Source organism: Mandrillus leucophaeus, unplaced genomic scaffold, assembly GCF_000951045.1.
Source record: "Mandrillus leucophaeus isolate KB7577 unplaced genomic scaffold, Mleu.le_1.0 Scaffold969, whole genome shotgun sequence".
In the NCBI taxonomy this organism is placed as follows: domain Eukaryota; kingdom Metazoa; phylum Chordata; class Mammalia; order Primates; family Cercopithecidae; genus Mandrillus; species Mandrillus leucophaeus.
Genome location: NW_012110574.1, coordinates 441,312 through 449,139, shown reverse-complemented (window position 1 = coordinate 449,139; position 7,828 = coordinate 441,312). Strand labels below are relative to the sequence as shown.

The window sequence follows — 7,828 nt, the reverse complement described above, 5'->3', positions numbered from 1 at the left end:
GTTGAAGAGAAAAGGGAATGCTTATACACTGCCTGTGGGAGCGTAAATTAGTTCAACCATTGTGAAAAGCAGTGTGGTGATTCCTCACAGAACTAGAAACAGAATTATCATTTGACCCAGATACCTCATAATTGGGTTTATACCCAAAGAAATATAAATTATTCTGTCATAGAGACACGTGCACATGCATGTTCACTGCAGCACTATTCACATAGCAAAGACATGGAATCAACCTAAATACCTATTAATGGTAGACTGGATAAAGAAAATATGGTACGGTAGGGCACGGTGACTCACACATGTAACCACAGCACTTTCATAAGCTGAGGCATGTAGATTTCCGGAACTCAAAAGTTCAAAACCAGACTGAGCAATGTGAAAGAACCATGTCTTTACAAAAAATACAAAAAGAAAAATTAACCAGGCATAACGGTACACACCTGTCGGTACACACTTGGGGGCTGAGGTAGGACTGCTTGAGCCAGGGAGGCTGAGGCTGCAGAGAACCAAGATCACACCACTGCACTTCAGCCTGTGCGACAGGATGAGACCCGTCTCCAAAAATAATTATAATAAAAATAAAATACAACAAAATATTTAATACAAACAAAATATGATACATCAACATCATGGAATACCATGTGGCGATAAAAAAGAACAAGAGCATGTCCTTTGCAGCAACACGGATAGAGCTGGAGACCATTAGCCTTAGAAAACTAATGCAGAAACAGAAAACCAAATATATTTTCTCATGTATAAGAGCTAAATAATAAGAACATACGGACACAAAGAGGGGCACAACAGAGGCCTAGTTGAGGGTGGAAGGTGAAAGAACAAAAAGGGTCAAAAAAATACTTGTTTGGTGCTATGCTTAGTATTTCAGCGATAAAACAATCTGCACACCAAACCCCCATGACACAATTTTACCTATATAACAAACCTGCATGTGTACCCCAAAACAGAAATAAAAGTTAAAAGGAAAAAAATCCATGGGTGTGAGAGAATGCAATGTAGGTGGGAGGACTGGTTTGTGCTACAGACAGTGGCCCAGATGGAGCTGTCCTCTGATTTATCTGTGTCCATGCAAGCAGATGAGATTATGAACAGGTGGTCCAGAACCCTTGGTTGGTAGAGAGAGCAGTTTGCCCTGCAGATTCAGTGTCTGGGAATAGCAATATGCCAGACTTGTAGACACTTTTGTGGGTTTTTGGCAAAAAACACTAGAATAAAAAAATGCTGTAGTGAAATACCTGAGGGTGGTGCCTAGTCCTGAGAGGGGGGTGGACACATCAATGTCTAGTGGGTATGTTTGTGAGTGGGTGGAAATTCTGGGATGGTAGCTGCAAGAAAAGTGGGTCTATAATCAGAGCGCCTTTCCTCTAAGTTTTCAGTCCTCTCTCACCATGGCAGGAGACCTGGAATCACAGGACAATGGGCAGTGTGACAGTCTGTGTACAGGAAAGTAGAGCATCCCATTCCCAGACACCCAGAGTTCCACTCCAGGCCAGGCCTGTTTGATATCTTTCTTCTGGTACCAAATCTGTAAAGTTTGCTTAATATCAAGCAATTCTCCAAAACTAACACATTGTTTAACATTTGAATTCCGACCCCAGAGTCAGCAGACCCTGATTCAGGGCTCAGTCCCACAACACTGTCCTCACTGCAGATGCCAAACACCATATGGGCCAATCTGTGCTTCTAAAACTACTGTTTGAAAATTTAGAACACCCATAAACTCCCTCCAGTTCAATAATTTGATAGAGCTACTCACAGAACTCAGCAAACACTGTAGTTATGTTGACCAGTTTATTATACAAGATACAACTCAGGAAAATTTAAATGGAAAAAATGTACAGGACAAAGAAAAGAGGTGGAGAAAGATGAAGCACATAAATAATCCTGGTAAATAGCTGTGATTAATAAAATTCCCCATCCTTTGTGTTCTCCAGGAACAGTTCATGGAAACACCCTTCCCATTATGACTTCGATGGTGCTCTTTTTCTTAACTATTTAATAACCAAACACTCACTCTGCATATTTTGTTCTTTTTCATATTAAAAAATTAGCTGAATTTTTCTTCAGTGGTCAAAATAAAATTCTTCTTAATCAAACTTCACTTAAGTTTATCTCCTTTCCACAGGCTCCTGAACTTTGAGCTACCCTCAGTCTGAGCCAACATACAACCCCATTTTTTGTCCCTCCTAAAAACTTGATGACTTCAGGATAAAACATTTTCTAATCTAGTATATGATTTTTTCACCTTTCATTTGCCATTCCCCTGTGATCTTCTTTCTAAACTTCTTTGCTCCTCCCTAAGAAAAAAAGTCTTCGTCTGCATAAACTTTGCAATTCTTAAAGATCTTATAGTTGGTACTTCCTTCTGTTGCAATACTCCTTTAAAATTCAAATTTTTTTTAGAGAAACCTCATTCTGTTTTTACAAAGTAAAAAAAAAAGTAAAATACTGCCTCAAAACGATAACAACTTCATCTTTAGTAAGACTCTCCCATTCCTCTTCCATCTTAATGTTAACTGCATCTGCCTGTGGGTCCCCCGATGTCCAGGGCTCTGTAGCTTCTCTCAGAATAAAGGCTTCTTCCATGGCTGGGGTGAGCAGGGGAGGCTTCCAAGAAAGAACTAACTGGTTTTAATAACCTCCCTTCCCTTTGCAGGCTCAATATTAGCCTTAGCTTGGAATCACTGGGCACAAGCTTTAATTTCCATGTCAAGGTTATTCACTTGGGTTTTGAAACAGCTTTAAAAATTCAGCAAAATTATGCACAGTATTTATACATGGGAAGGAATTTTTTATTATTATTATTTTGAGACAGAGTCTTGCTCTGTTGCCCAGCCTGGAGTGCAGTGGTACACTCTTGGCTCACTGCAACCTCTGCCTCCCAGGTTCAAACGATTCTTCTGCCTCAGGCTAACGAGTAGCTAAGACTACAGGTGCCCTTCACCCATGACTGACTAATTTTTCAGTAGAGACGGGGCTTCACCATGTTGGCCAGTCTGGTCTTGAACTCCTGACCTCAGGTGATCTGCCCACCTCAGTTTCTCAAAGTGCTGGGATTACAGGCATGAGCCACTGCACCCAGCCAAGGGAAGGAAATTTTTTTTTTTTTTTTTGAGACGGAGTCTCGCTGTGTCGCCCAGGCTGGAGTGCAGTGGCCAGATCTCAGCTCACCGCAAGCTCTGCCACCCGGGTTCAGGCCATTCTCCTGCCTCAGCCTCCCGTGTAGCTGGGACCATAGGCGCCCGCCACCACGCCCGGCTAATTTTTTTTTGTATTTTCAGTAGAGATGGGGTTTCGCCATGTTAGCCAGGATGGTCTCAATCTCCTGACCCCCGTCTCGGCCTCCCAAAGTGCTGGGATTACAGGCGTGAGCCACCGCGCCCGGGCAAGGGAAGGAAATTTTAAGGTGCTTACATTTCATATCTCAATAAGAAATACAAAAGTATTTATTCCTTTCAAATGATAAATGTATTGTTTTATGATTTTCATTAAAAATTATGTAGTAATCAATTGGTCATATGGGAACACTTCTAGGAGGTACCAACTTTCATCTTATAAAATTTAGCATTAACCGGCTGGGTGCAGTGGCTCATGCCTGTAATCCCAACACTTTGGGAGACCAACACGGGCAGATCACTTGACGTCAGGAGTTCAAGGCCAGCCTGCTCAATATGGTGAAACCCTGTGTCTAATAAAACTACAAAAATTACCCGGGCATGGTGGCACATGCCGGTAATCCCAGCTACTTGGGAGGCTGAGGTAGGAGAATTGCTTGAGCCGGGAAGGCAGAAGTTGCAGTGAGCCGAGATCGCACCACTGCCCTTCAGCCCGGGCGACAGAGCAAGACTCTGTCTCAAAAATAAAATAAAATAAAAATGTAGCATTATCCTTACAAACCAAGATGACAGGATATAGCACAGAGGTATTCACTGTAACAAACATACCCTGCAAAAAGAGGAACTGCTGTTTTCATAAATCTATGTAATTCATCAATTATCTACCACATTTTCTTGTAAAAATGTATTCATTTTCTACAGCCAAAACGGAAGAGAGGTTTTTTCCTTTTTGTTTCCCTGGTAGCACTCTAAAAACTAAGCCTTGGAATACTGTTGGACATCACACAGGCATAAAAAACATACCTGAGAAAATTCCTAAACTAAGTCTGGGAAAGAAAAAGGTAAATTAGAATTCTTAATAAATGGAATATATGATTAGATATTATTTTTTTCTGAAACTCACCTCTTTTATGCTCTTTGTAAATATTTTCTTACCTTTTAAATCCTACTAATAAAATGCAAGTTACAGTTATAAACTGAAATCAAAATAAGTGAACAAATCTTTTCAAGGTGACAAACCCAGGGAGTGGCGGTGCTGATTAAAAAATAGATGTGTCTGACTCATGTGTCAAGTCAGGCCACCCAATCACTAGAGAGATTCTCCCACCCCATCCTGCTCACTTAAGTGCTCAGTGACCACCATGCATTTCACTTTGCAAGTTCTTGTACCATCTCACTGGAGTCAAGTTTGAATTTTTTTTTTTTTTGTCTTCTGGGATACCATTTTTTCTTTCACAAATCTTAGAGAATCCAGGGGGCAGAAATTATTTCTGTGTTTTCCTCTCAATACCAGCATCTGATTGGCTGACCAGCAAAAAGCCTCAGAAATGGAAGCTGAGTTGAGCCAACACAATCTTAATGCCTCAAAGAGTTAGCTTTCCAAAGGAAGGAGATTCCTCTCAGCCCCGGGGCATCCACCTGCTCCCTTGAGAGGCTACACTCCAACCTCAGATTGTCCTATGTCTCCCATTCCCAGATACCCAGAGTTCCATTCCAGGCCAGGAGCTGAAATTTACCAGAGATTCTAGCATACACAGCCACAGTAGATATCTTGATTTATCCACAGTACTGAAATCCAGGACCAGGAGAAAACTGAAAGGTGGCTGAGGACACATCACCCCATAAAGTTTCCAAAGGGAACCCCTGACCCAAAAACATTCTGATAAGATCTCTGTGCCTGGGGAAGACAAAAGGAAAATAGGCACAGACTTTTTTTTACAATACAGTGTCAGGGGATTATTTTTTGTTTTCTTCTCATTGGAAATATTTTCAAACAGCAAACAATTTTTTTAAAGTGTCACCCAATAATTTGTCAACAATGATTAATTAAAATACAGTATCTAAAATGTACACTAAAGGACAAATAGTTGATAATGTGAATTAGGGAGTGGAAGCTGGCATTTGGGAATGTCAGAAGAAACTGGAAATTTAGCATTTCACTGCAAGTCAGTTAGACTAAAAGAATGGGGAATAGGGAGTAGTCTTGAGACCCTGCTTGAGACACATGTGAAAGTTGCAGGGGAAAATCTGTCCCCTGTGAAGTGTGAAAATAATTAAATGGCAGACAATTAGACTGAGGTGGCTCTAGTCCCAGGGTTTTTACTTTTAAAAAAGTCTAACTCAAATGCATTTTTTTGTAAATTACTACATTGGGGAAAACAAAATTTAGGCTTAATCAACCATAAACTGCCAATTAAGCTCTGATTACGTGACCAGAAAATTTCCACCTTGATCTAAAACTAAGAAACTACATAACTCTCCCTAACCAATTATTGAATTTGCTTTCCTTTATCATGCACCTTATAGTAGTATTTTCTTAAGTCCCTCCCATGGAAAACAAACTACAAACCACAGCTGGGTGTTCTACAATTCTTGAATTACTCTTTGATTAAATTCTTCAATATTTTTGCGGTGACTTCCACAGATTTTTAAGAGAAAAAAGATGGACTAGGAACCCCACAGACTAAAGCTTTTAAACATTCATGAACCCCGCATCCCGAGTCAGGATTCTCTCCTGATGACCCTCCCGGCATCCCTGCACAATCAGGTAGAGATGCGGCGCTGCGGGTGCTGAGCTGCCCAGAGAGGGCTCCAGGCCAGGGCACAGTCACTGCGCAGGGAGAAAGCAGAACGCCCAGGGCCCCGGCTGTCAGCCCAGCCGCCATCTTACGGCTGAAGGGGACTAAAGACCGAGCTGCGCCAAAGAGAACTCCGGGCCGCGGGAGACTGAGGGCCAAGCTGCGCCAAAAACTCGGGGCCGCGGATTTTGGAGGCCCGAGTCCAGCCACAGCCACTTCCGACCGGTTCCAACCAGCCCCTCCCCCTCTCTCGGGATGTCGGATCCAGCACTCTCACCATCTCTGGGTTTCCAGGGGGTCCCGGCGTGTTAGCTGTGGATCTCCCAATATCTGCAGGTCACAGGGACACTGAGGCTGGGCCTCTAGGAGCAGAGGACACTGAGCAGTGAAGAGAAGACCAGGACCTCCGGCTGCAGCCAGAGACAAAGGCCCCGCCAAATCCCGGAAGCCGTCCTGTCCACTCCAGTTGCGTGCCTGATTGGACGGTTCCCAGCCCAGCGATGCTGATTGGATAACGTTTGCTGCTCCGCTCCCTCAGGAGTGACAGAAGATACGCTCAGATGCTGGGCTGGAAGAAGATAAAGTGAAACCTAAGCTGCAGCCTTTTCAGGCAGGGCTTCCTCCCTGAGTTGAGCCAGGTCCACCCCAGAAGGCATTTGCATTTAATCTGCGTATAAAGTCATATGCATTTATGAATAATGTATTATGTGGCTATTCACACATGAAAATAATGTAACAATTATTTTAAAATTCCAGATTTTATGTCCTTTCTGAATTCTGGTCCTTTGAGCAGGCCAATTGAGAGTTTAAAAAGGAGGCAATCCTCTGAAATAAAACGTGAGCCACATGTGTATTCTGAATTTTCTAGCCGTCAAACTTTAAGAAGGAAGAAGAAACAGGTGGAATTCATTCTAACCATTTAATTAACCCACTATATCAAAAATATTATATTAATATCTGAGCAATGTGTAATTATTAATGAAGTGTATATATTTTTGGAACTAAATCTTTACTCTAACCCTGTATTTTACCTTTCTAGCACATCGCAGTTCAGACCAGCCACATTCTGGACGCCCGGTAGCCATACATGGCCAATAGCTGTCACATTAAAGTGCAGCTTCGACAACAGGGGGTTGAAGGGCCTGAACATTCCTTTTCTGCCAGAGGTGAGGGAAGAGCCTCTCCCGACCAATATCTCTCTTCAGTTCTGAGGTGGAACAGACCGTGGCCATAAAAAGAGCAGAGGGCAGCAGGAATAAAATAACCCAAGGTTGTTAAGAGTTAACCTAATTAATATGGATATAATTAAAACTACTAGATGTATGAAAAACAATTCTGCATAATATATAAACAAAGGCAAAATATGCTTTTAATGAAGAAAGTTAGAAACATTTTATCTAGTTTGAAATTACTTAATGATTGTTTCAAATTAAAAGAAAAAACCAAAAATATAATATAAAAAGTTGAAAAATTTATTATAACAGACTATAAAACATTTATGACAATCTACAGTAGCCAAAAATGACACATTTGATGGATTTATTTATAAGATTTTATTAAAATTAGCTTTAGTATTAATAATACACTAATACAAAAGTAAAAGTTGATTTTCTTTTGAACAAAAATTTTACATATCAATATGACATAGTAAAATATTTTTGTTCACCTTTTGAATAAAGTTTAAAATAAAGAAAGTAGAAAAGAGATAGAATTTTTCTCATGCTATCGTTCTCAGATTTTTTGACTGGAAAAGTGAATTTCCTGTATCAAACAGTAAATGATTTTCTTTTTTAAATCTTTTAATTATCACTTTGGATAAATAAATGGCTATTATTTTATAGTGATCTGTGATCCTATATTTTAGTGAAGTGTTTTAACCCTATAACATATTTGACAGGC

General features: G+C 40.8%; 1 protein-coding gene across 1 annotated transcript in view; it reads right to left on the bottom strand.

Annotated features, from left to right (window-relative positions):
• The window catches only part of LOC105532557 (protein ZNF738-like), a gene marked incomplete at its 3' end in the record, with an annotated part of 32,975 nt that extends 26,606 nt beyond the window's left edge, over nucleotides 1-6,369 (bottom strand). The window contains exon 1 of the mRNA XM_011970724.1: nucleotides 6,207-6,369. The remainder of the gene's footprint in view (nucleotides 1-6,206) is intronic.
• Between the last annotated feature and the right edge of the window lie 1,459 nt (nucleotides 6,370-7,828).